The sequence below is a fragment of the Eurytemora carolleeae genome, unplaced genomic scaffold (assembly GCF_000591075.1).
Source record: "Eurytemora carolleeae unplaced genomic scaffold, Eaff_2.0 scaffold263, whole genome shotgun sequence".
Taxonomy (NCBI): Eukaryota; Metazoa; Arthropoda; class Copepoda; order Calanoida; family Temoridae; genus Eurytemora; species Eurytemora carolleeae.
In genome coordinates, this window is record NW_019396161.1 from 27,162 (window position 1) to 39,368 (window position 12,207).

Here is a 12,207-nt window from a genome sequence, read left to right on the forward strand (position 1 = left end):
TTAAAAGTTGTGCAGACCAAAGACGACTTAAAGTGCAGTGATGAAACTTGAATAGTACTATTTTAATTTTCTCTGCATGCTTTAAATGTATATTTCCTAAAATGTCGTTTTCTGATCTAAAACTATCCTTGGCCATTGTAAAGTTGTTTTCTTTACATTTTAATCTTATTATAATTCTAGAAACGTCATGGTCTGTTCTTTCAATGTTCGATAGAGAAATATCAAGAATGATTTTGCTTATTAAAGTTCTAAGCAATTTTGTTGCTTTTTATCTGGTTCTGTCCGCAAAGAGGACCCATACAAATGTGCCATTTTATTCCTTTTATTATAAAGGTTTATTTTGACATTTATTTATATATATATTGTTATAGTTTAGTCTCTGTTCTGGTGTTTTGGTGTCTGTGTAAGTGTTTGTTTGAAAGTCAGATCAAAACTCATGAACCTCTAAACAGATTGGAACTCGGTACTCCGTAGATCTATGGAATGTTATGTGCCATGTTTAAAGCTTTCAACTTGAGTGGGTTAAAGGGAGTGACCGGCTATGTAAGGTAGTTGAACTACCTTACTTTTTTTCGTTGTTGTTATTTAATAATTTAAAAAAAATTCTGAAAACGTTTTCACCCCCAAAGTAGGAGTTTTGAACGTTGAATTTGCCGTCAACATTCGGATTTACAGATCTTTAAAAAGTTTAATATGTCTCAAATAAATCCAAAAGGAGTTTTCCACACTGCATGCTCAGTTCAACTACCTTACATAGCCGGTCACTCCCTTTAAATTTTATCGTAGGCTATGTTTACTACTGCCTATGCTAGAATACAATTTAAACAGCAACCATTTCTTTGCTGAGTGTTGTGGTAAGGGAAGGTTAGCGGGCCAATGTCTGCGACCATGGCTATATAAGGAAAAATACACTTTTTTAGAGAGGGGGATCCTTGTTCCCACTGATTCTTTTTACTATTCTGGAAATTACTTGAAAGGTTGATTTTTGGTCTGTTGGTGGCAGAATGATGGATATAGGCACTAAGGGTTGTATACTAACATTATAAAATATATATAATTCTGAAGAAGATGGGTGGTACACATTATGAGGGGGGGGGGGCAGCCAAAATGATTTAGTTGAGAATTTCGACCGAAAACCTTCTATTTTATTAAAAACTCTTAAAATAGGCTTTTTCAAAACGCTACTCTGACTAAATCATGATTTTGGCGTGATGCCGATGCCCCTTATTCTTTTCTATATGGCTGTTAGACTCTATTTATATATTTAGATTATCCCGAAACCGATGTGCTTTTTTTGTACTTTTGCTATAAAATATATGTTTTTCTTCCTTAATAACCATAGATAAAGATAGGATGTCTTAAAGATATTGCTACTATATAGATTAACTAGGTCGGTTGTGAACATTGGCTGTTGTTATGTCATTGAGTACTTGTGGTGTACATGAGTTCTGTAGAGAGAAATTTAAGTTAGTTTTGTTCTTCTCATGTCCTTCTTCAGTTCTCGTCAATATAATATATTGCTCACTGAATTATTGTTGTTCAAATAGTTACATTCCCGGAGTTATTTTACACCCTATTATGAAATCCATTAAAACACCAAACCACCCCGCTTATCATTGAAGTAAACTTTGACCCCTAGAAGTATGAGTTCGCGGACTGTAAAATTCTTGGTGATTTTGCGTACATAAGCTATTTATGTTTATTTATTTATCTATGTAAATAACTAGCTGTAACAAAGACGACATCTAAATATATTGTGGGATTACCTGATCCATCAAGCATAAATATATGAACGGGAAAAGTAATTATGAATTGAAATCATTATAAATCAATGCACTTTTTTACTTTTGATATAAAATATATGTTTTTCTTCCAAAATAACTAGCTGTTACAAAGAAGACATCAAACATATTGCGGGATTACAGAATCCATTTAAGGATAAATATATCAACGGGAAAACTGATTATGAATTGAAATCATTATGAATTAATGCAAGCTACATTTAATACAATAATTGTAAATGAAAAGATTATCATAATATATTCCTTTTGTCCATTCTCACCATGAAACACAACCAAACCCGTTAAAATACCCCACAAGAATATTTTTCATTTTTTTCGTAAAACTTTTTAAATGGATGACATTTTTCTAAACAAATTTAAACTTCATCTGTCTGTCTGTCTGTTTTATCTAATAAACGTTAAACAACTGAACCAATCAGACCCAATTGAAAAATGTCGCCAGGAAAAAAAAATTGACATTTGTCATATTTGAAAATGCATCAATATTTATAGGAAAATCCGCAAATAGTTTTGGTTATTATAAATTAAGCTGAAAATTGTTGACTCTAAAAGCAAAAGTTTAAAATTTTTTCCAGAAACTTATAATAATAATTGATTAGGATGTGATGCTGCAGATTTAATTTGAGACTCAGATTTGATCAATCGTCAAATATCTATCTATCTTTTTATCTAAGAATCATTATCTTTGTGGGGATAATGGAGTGTAATACAACCATATTTGCCGGGAGCCCCCCCCCCCTCGCCCAATATCCCCCTCCCCTCCCGGAACCCATCCCTAGTATAACAATACAACCATTATTCTATGCACATCATATATCATCTGACATCATGGGTATTCTCTTCTTATTATTCCATGAATTCCGTGTAAAAGCCAATAATCATATCTCTACAAGAAGAAATCTTCACGTTGTGTTCGATGTATCGAAAATTAGCAAGACTGATCTACTTATACAAAAACTCTCTTATAATTTGGGGTTAGTAAAGTATTTGAGATTTGCCTAGTTCTTCTAATTGCAGGTCCTCGTCCAATGTGTGCGTCCTTCTTATTGGTCGGCAATCGCAGATCCAACAAATCGAAATAGCATATAAACGGTAAACCTCAATGCCCACCTGCAGTCTAGAGATGGACGCGTTCGGCTTTTTTCAAATCATTCGATCATCGTTGTTAACAACTCATTTTGTTCGTTTTCTCAGTTTTTAGAAAAAAAAAATAATTAAATTTCATTAGTTTCAGGATTTTCGTAAATTTGTTGATCCAAAAAAAGCAAACGGTCATTAATGATTTTAGATTTTTTTGTTTCGTTTGTTTGTTTAAAAACGATCGTATTTTTTCCCCTTTCCATTATCATTTTACATAGAGATTTCTATATACGATATTTATGGTAAAATCATTTTAAAAGTTAAATAATATGATTTTATGATTCTGATAAAATGTTACTTTTTATGTTAACATTAATCACCTTTTTTATAATTTTTAAATATCAATCTTCTAAAGTTCTCATATAGAAGTACTTGTGTAGAATAAGAGAATTGGTAATAAAATCCTTTTTGCCTTAATGTTAAAGAATTATATTTTTTAGTGGTTAATTAAAGTAAAGAAAAAATGTCCACGAAAATATATAAAATATTAGGTACAAAATTAGAATGAATAGTGATAACAAGAACACTCTAAGATAGAAAGACGACTTTTGGAATCAAGTTATAACTTAAAAACTTGTAAAACTATTTGTTTTGTAACAACATCAAATACACTTTAGTATTGATATAATGTCGTCTTCCTATTCCAATGTTTTCTGGTTATTACTGTACGTTATTCAAATTCGGTTCTTTTATTGAGATTCCCAATGTTTAGATTATTTTGCTTCGATTCGGATTCATGTTGTAATTAAAATCTCATCCTAACTCCCAAACTTTAAATATTTAGTTCGCCTATGGAATTAAAGTTTAGCTTAACTACAACTAAATTAGCACCTATCTATCTATCTATCCAAAGCATAAAATGAAGATGTAGAAAGCGTCAAAAGACATTGTCAAATTTTTTTTAATTGATTATAAAAGAAGAAAAAAAATCACTCCTTTCTTAAAACATTTTTCAGAAAAGTAATAATTTCTTAATTTTTTCTTTGTAATTAATTGTGTATTGTGTTTGTACTTTACAGTGTACAATGAACGCCATGTGTGATATAATGCCTCTTCCTTAGTCCTTTGCCCTGGAAAAGAACTTACCTTGGCACAATACATGTGTGAGCTGAACAAAAGGAAAAGTTACTCGAAGCGGGATGTACTTAAGCAAAGGATAGGTAACTCGAAGAATGACAAATCCAAAGGCAATTAGGTTAGGGAAACACTCTCTTCAACCAGACACACATAGATGAGAACTTCTTGAAAATGTTTATTCAGTAACGAAGTTTCCTACAAAATACAGATTGTTATTGACGAACAAATGTGAATAATAATTGTTAATAAATGTAACTATTTGATTGACGAACAAATGTGAATAATAATTGTTAATAAATGTAACTATTTGATTACAACTAATTAAATGTTTATTGAAACTGATAAATAGGAATTTTAAAGGAAAGGTTCTGTTGTGAATCGACCAAGAAATATTTTAAGGTACCGATGGGAATTAATAAATGAAATATTTTAAATGGGTACTATTGTGAATCAAACATGAACTTACGATCTAGAAAACTGTGGTACGGCGAAAAGTTGTTTGTACTGAAGTCTAAAGCAATTTAATTCTTCTGAAATGAATATTTATTTGGTTAAAAAAGTTCACTGTTTATATGTAAATGATTCACTGAAATTGTGTTTAAATAGGTTCTTTTTTTAATGCACTTTAAGTTTTATTAGTTCCATGAGGTTATTTATGTAAAATCCTTGGCAAGGTTTGGTTTGGCGGATGGCCGGAGTACGGAGTATTCCACGGAGGTACACTTTGTCGGAGACGACTTTTGAAACAGGGTTACATTAGGGATATGGTTCACAACATGATAAGGCATTGTTAAGAAACCCATTACCTGAAATCGGCATTCAAGAATGATGTCTATAGTTCAAGAATGGGGGTAAGGCAATTTTGTTAATATTCTTTATATTTTTTCTAAGAAATATCGTTTTGTGGGGCTGTTTTGAATTATCTTATCTAACTCGAGAGTTTATTCAACACGTTCAACGACACTCATTTAAAATTCGGCTCTGTGTATTATGAAAATAGCCTATTTATTGCATTCTTAGGCTTTATCCAGATATATTTATCTTTTGTCAGTGATGGGTAAATATAAAAAGTTTTCTGTTGAGTTTCCCCAACAATATGTGTTTAAGCCAGCAGTTCTTGAATGGTAAAAACAACATGTACTCTAGTTCTCTGCAGGGTGTTGGAACATGAAGGGTGTACAGGAGAAAGGAAGGGAGGGGGGGCGGAAGAAGGATGGGGGGGGGGTAGATGATTAATTGAGTGGAAGGAAAAGATCATTGATTTCTATAAAAAGAAGCATCCCTGTTGACGAATAGTTGGAAGAATAGATGTAGTGAGTTGTGAGAGACGAGGTGGTTTTGTTTAAAAACCGGTGTAGTGCCTACCCCTATAGTGTTACAGCATTTCTACACAATTTTAAACATCAAAACCAAAATGTTAACAATTGCCGATATTTTGACTGGGCAAACACTTAAAAAAATATCTATGTCTCGAAGAAATAATGATTGATGTCTAAAATTTTGTTGAAATGATTAAACACCTGAATTGTTGCATATCTCAAGAAAATGTTCGTACTTTAGATTAATCAGGTTAATATCTTATATGTTAACTTATATGTTTTTAATCATAACTCCTTTTATTGAATTAACTATTGAGAAGAACACAAACATTATGAATTTCTAGTGTGTCAATGAATAAATGTCTCAAACCAAAACTAGATGAGATACGAGGTCACAAAGTCGCTACTCCTTTTTCACACTTCCCGACCTTCCCTTTCCCCCTTCACTATTAAGCCTAAATCCTATTAATGTGTTGTCCCCTAAACGGAATAAAAGAAGGAATGGGGGAATTCAATTTGCCGGGAACAAGGAAATAAGAATTTTTATGTAAATTTGGAACTATCTGCATACAGTTCTATACTTCTCATATTATTATACTACTTCTATACAACTTAACAATTCAAAAATTATAATTTGTCCTGAGTCCGAACTTAATAAATTTGAGCCGCGTCTCGAACCCGCCAAAAACCGGTTTCAATTGAGCGCTTGCTTAAATCTTGAAACATTGAATACAATTTTAAGTGGAGACAACCATAACTAAGCCGCGACTCAAATTTAAGCCGCGGCTCAAATTCTTTAAATTTGGCCTCTGACTTTTTTTAACTTTAATAATTTATTTTTAATTAAATTTTACAAAAGTTTTGAATATTTATATGATATCAGATGAAAATATTTTGATATTTCTATATTTCTTTTTCTCTTTCTTCTTGTTCATCTTTCATTCATCTTTCAACCGTATAACGGCTAATTTTGAAAAAAAGGATGTTTTTGTAAATTAACCATTTTTGCAAGAAGGACCATTTTAAAAAGATCTTGTTTTTTCTGAGCCCTGTATAAATTTTGAGTTAATTGTCTGTTTTTCTTTTCTTAAAAAGCTGACCAGGCAATTTGTAGTAGTTCAACTCAGCTCAGGCTCAGCTCAGACTCACCGTGAAATTTTGTGACTTTTAATGAATAGTAATTTAAAGGATTTTTTGTTAAATTCTTTTTTATTTATAGGGTAGGGTACAGGGCGAAAAAAAGTCCGGTCTGTGAAATAAAATTCTAAAATAGCACAAAACTTTTTTGTGACTAAAGCTACTGATCTAAAAACTGTATTTTTGAAAAGCCCTTGAAAAATGCATGTAGAAACATGTGTCACACTTTGAGATTTGTTTAAACCCAAAATTTTTTTTTTTTCATTTTCTTACTCTTTTTAGGCATTTTTTTCAACCCTCCCTAGCGCCCATACTATTCAAGTTATCGTTCTAATTTTTTTTTCTATGAGCTTGCCTTAAAAAATTGGGCTATGGACATGCATTTCAACCTATTCTCTAAGGCGTAGGGGGTGGGGCGCTAAACGCCTACCCCCTAGGCGATATATAGATTCAGACCCCCCAGCCTTTATAGGGTTTATCATAAATTTTTTTATTAAAGAGCTACATGAGAAGAAGAAACCTCATCAAGTTGAAGCACTTTGCTAATCTCATACTTGTGCATGAAATCAAAACAAAAGGAACTACAAGGTCATAAAGTCGAACCAGTAAAGTTGCATCTGACCTTCTCCTAAGGTCTAGTTCACAGTGCATAAGCTAAAGTTAAAAACTGCTGATTGTCTGAGTAAAAAAGAGAAGATATCATCGTTTGTTTATTTCTTTAGAGGATCATTTGAAATCACGGGGCCATTTCCTTTAATTTTTCATGTAAATGTCATTAAATATAGAATCTGTATTAAACTTTTCACTCTGAACTAACCAGAACTAGATGCATTCGGTTCTTTTAATTGAATTTAATCTCGTTTAACTCTATATTTCAACCATATTTAAACTTGCTGATTTGTCTTTTATAAGAACGCTTAAGCCATAAAAAAGAGAAAAGGCGAAAAAAACTTATATTTATATGTCAAACTGTGATCGAAGGATTAAATTATTGAATCTGCATTATTCCATGGTTTGGTCCTTTGGATTTTTAAAATGTTTTTATTCTTTTAGACACACTTTGAATAAATGAGCCGTTTATTCTGTTATGATAACTTTGTGACGTTTACTGCATATAGAGTTTAAGATTAGTTTCTAAATTGTTACAAACAAAGAGAAAAACAACACAATTTCAATTCTCTTTATACATGTTTTTAATCAAGAAATCTCTCATTCAACTTTATTTTAGAAATCTCTAAAGATCACGTCTTCAACCAAAAAATAATCCATTTTGAAAGTATTATTGTAAAACATAGGAAAGATGCATTGTACATTTATTTAGATATTGATTCATTAATTAATAATTAATTAATAATTTATTGTTATTAGTAGTTACATTATTACTTTCAATTATTTTTACATTTTTAATATGGTTTCCCTCTTTCTTTTATTATATTTCCTCTTTTTTAGATGAGCAGATTAATTTTAGATAAATATATAGTAAACACCTACTCCATAACAAGTTCTTGAAACGTATCTATCCAGGTTCAACCTGCCCGCTATTAAAGTCAACCGAGATACAACTCACCACAATGCCACACAGGGACGAAAGCGTAGCTATTCAACAAGCTATTAATCCAGTGCTCTAAATGCCACACAGGGACATAAGCCTAGCTATAAAACATGCTATATATCGATCCCAAATGATGGGAAGGATCCAGCCTGCTTATAAAAACAGGGTTTCCGGTTTACTCTCTTGCAGTAAACAGTTCGGAGTTAATCTGTAAACTAACTTATTTAGATATCTTATTTTACAAGTTAAAGTGAATGGACTTAATTACAATTCCTATGTCGTTATCTATATCACATGATTAAGGCAATCATATTACGTATTTACCCCACAATTAAAGTTTTATGTCCGTATTTACAAGATTAGCAAGAATAGATATAATGCAGTTAAGCTATCTCCACACATGTTTATAGTGTAATTTCAGTACATCACATGATATAATCTAATCATGCTACAGATTCAATTGAAATACAGTTAAAGTTTTAATGAAATAATAAATTGTTAATAATTCACATCATACTGCAGGTTTACAGAATATCATGTTCACACGTTATTTGCATACAATTAGACAAATTGATATTTTGTAAATATTGTATGTGTTGATGCTTCATATTTTTATGTTGGTGATTTTGTTGATGTCGAACATGTTAATGTTAGATTTTATGTTGCTGAATATGTTGAACATGCTGAAAATGAATGTAGTAAATACCTACTCCATAACAAGTTGGGAAACGTATCTATCAACAAGTTGGGAAACGTATCTATCAATCTGCTATCAAACTCAACTAAGACTGAATCCCAGGCTCTAAATGCCACACAGGGACTTAAGCGTAACTATCAAAATGCTGCCACTAAAACATTATTCAACCAAGACTTAATCCTAGGCTAAAAATGCTACACAGGGACACAATCTACATGGCTACAATTCCGTAAACTATCAACCCCACTACACAGTGCTCAATCTTGTTAGCAATAGGTGTCAATACAAACGCTATCAATCAATTGATCAATGTCTCAAACAGGACACAATCAACACAGCCACAATCCTGTGACTAATCAACTCCACTACACAGGGCACGATCTTGTTAGCTATTGATGTCAATACAGACACACTAGCAATCAATAGATCAGTGTTAACTAGGACACTATCCACATGGCTACAATCACATGACTAATCAACACCACTTTACAGGGTGCGATCTTGTTAGCTATTGATGTCAATACAGACAATAGCAATCAATTGATCAGTGTTAACTAGGACACAATCCACATGGCTACAATACCGTGACTAATCAACACCACTTTACAGGGTGCAATCTCTGTAACTATTGATGTCAATACAGAAAATAGCACTAGAGCAATACCAATACTCAAGGTATGATCTTTACTTGTATGTTTCAACAAGAACCAAATTGCTTCTAATACCCTACTCAAAGCAGAGTCTCAATCAACTAACTTTATTTAATATCTTATGTCACAAAGTTAACAGGATTTGAGATAGTTACAATTCCTATGATGATATCCTTATCACATGATTAAGACCATCGTAATATGTATTCATCACATGTAAAGTTTAATATACGCATTTATAGGATTAGAGAGAATAGATTTAACGAAATTAAGCTATCTCTCCACATGTTTTATAGTGTAATTTAAGTATACCAGCCTTAGAGGGCGCTTCGCGCCCATCTTCCAAATTAATTGTGAACATGTTCTCTTTGTATACATCGTAAAACAAAACAAAAATAATTCGCGGATTTTCACAACAAAGAACCTGTCAAATCATTCGTTGGGATGTTTAGAAAGATGAAAATTTCCCTGTATGATAATTGAAGGACTGACTGTGGAAAAGTATGGTGCAAGGCCTGTGGAAAAGTATGGTGCAAGGCCTGTGGAAAAGTATGATAGCTGAAGATATAAAGAGAGTTGGTTTATCTTTTCTAAGCATTGTATTCTATAGAAATATATTATTTATTGAACCTCGACAAAAGAAAGTCCCCAGGGGGTCCCCCCCCCCCCTAAAACCCCTTTAACGAACAGCCCGGCCCCCCCTCCCCCCCCCCCCCCCCGACCCATCATCACCAGTTTATGCCCCTAAACTGTTTGTCTTTATTTCCTTTGAATAAAATATGTCAAGTATTTACCTGTGTGAAGAAAAGTCAATTATGACGTTTATTATCTATTTTTTACTCAAAATCTTTTTAAAAATTGTTCTTTTCATCTTGATAAGCTGCCAAGAGCACAAATACAAACTAATATTTTTTTCAAATTGAAAAAGAAAAAGCTGTAAGCATTAAATAAATAGCTGTTTATATGTTGTATAAAATATTTTACCTTAAATAATTGTTCAGATATTTGTTTAAAAATGGATACTTTTTAGAAAAAAAAATACATTTTGGATTTCGAGATTAATTGTAAACATTTTCGGAAATTCATTGTTTTTCACAGGATTCTGTTACGACATTCTGTCACGACAAAGATGTCCGACTACGTCTATAAACGAACTTTGAAGATGACGGGCTTAAGCCTTGAAGTTTTAAATCGGGTAATTCGTAAGATTCCTAACTCTTAGTTCCGCTGATGACAGCATTTCAAATCTGAAATAAATTCTGTGGCTAAGGTTTAACCATTAATGATCGAGAAGATCTCCGGCTAAGCATAGGAGTCCTAGACACATGCTAGTTTTCGTGTTTTTTTCCTTTTAAGACTAGTTTAAAATCATATGAGAACATGGGAAAAATTGTGTTACTCTTATATTTGTAGCTTCAAGTTCAAACTACAATTTAAAATATGATTCTATAAACTCAATATTTGTTCCCTTGCTGTGGACCTTGCTGTGAGATGTATGGTTGATGAGTAGATCACTGTTCAGACCGATCTTCTTTCATTTCTAAGTGACAGGAATTTGTCTTTCAATCTTAGTCAAATTCTTCAATATGTCATATTTAACACGTTACAAACATATTTCACATAGAAAATATGAAATATTTCTATTTAAAGAGACTGTAGACTAAGTTTCAAGTGATTAAGGATGTATGATGGCTGTACGCTTTAAACCTCTTTTTCAGAAACAATGAGGAAGTTAAAGTCGTTTTTCTCTCTTGAAACGTTTCTCACAACTTTCTTTATTTTCATCATTTAAAAAAACTTAAACCAAGATTGAATATAATTGATTTTCTTGATGAAATAAAGTTTTCAAGGATAGTATGGTGTTAATCTGACTTTCCACTCTAAACATGGAGAGGAACTTGTTTCTGTACGTCCCTTTCAGATTACTCGGGACCGGTATAGTAGCAATTTTTCTTTTCCCGTCTATGTGAGCCTGTGCGGGTGATTAATGAAGGGATTGATAGTTTGGTTTGGTTTGGTTTTGACTCTTGAAAGGATTCAGGTGTAAGTTTCTGAAATTGGTTTTTCCAGATACCATCTTCATAATTGGAAACGGTGGGAAGGATGGATTGAAAGGAAATCTAAAATATTTTCTATTTGAATCTTGGTATTTTTGAACAGTTTCAATGAAATTGTTTTGTTAATTTCTTTTTAGTTGGCAGTAATATTAATAATCTGTAAAGAACACCCTGTTTAATGTGTTTATATAGATTAGATTGGAATACGAGTATAATCAGTTTACAATCAATTAATCCAAATTCTAGAATATTTATTCAAAGGACAAGGCGCGGCCTCCCCCATCTCCCCCGACCCTTTTACGCCTTGAAGGGAGTGTTCGCGAGAAAATAAAGGGGGGTATAGGCTGATATCGAATTGAATTTTATTTTATATGTTGCATTTATAAAGAGAAAATGGTTAAATTCCCAGAGTTGCATTATTCCACTCAGATCATAATTCGTAAAATCCTTGTAAAACCGAGAGCAGAGACCCCAAGCGACCAAATAATCGTGGATGATAATCGTCACGTATGAAAAATAAAATAAAGAAATATTATTAATTATTAACTATATTTGATAAATAAATTTGAATTCGATATTTTCACTTGATTTTCTCCTTATATACGCAACATATATAAGTAAAATTAGTAGTGATTGATATAGAATTCAATTTAATATCAGCCTTCACCCCTTTTCATTCTTTGCAAACACTCTCTTCAACTTTCAACTCATCCTATGCCAATTTTATTCCTCCTTATATTCCATATTTCCAACATATATGTATTCCTCCTCATATT

At 32.1% G+C, this 12,207-nt stretch overlaps 1 long non-coding RNA gene across 1 annotated transcript; it reads right to left on the reverse strand.

Annotated features, from left to right (window-relative positions):
• Positions 1-4,044: 4,044 nt before the first annotated feature.
• Positions 4,045-4,525, reverse strand: LOC111696845 (uncharacterized). The gene is made up of 2 exons (XR_002764175.1): positions 4,486-4,525; positions 4,045-4,214 (listed from the first exon to the last, which is right to left on the reverse strand). It is a non-coding gene; the product is annotated as an uncharacterized LOC111696845 (long non-coding RNA).
• Between the last annotated feature and the right edge of the window lie 7,682 nt (positions 4,526-12,207).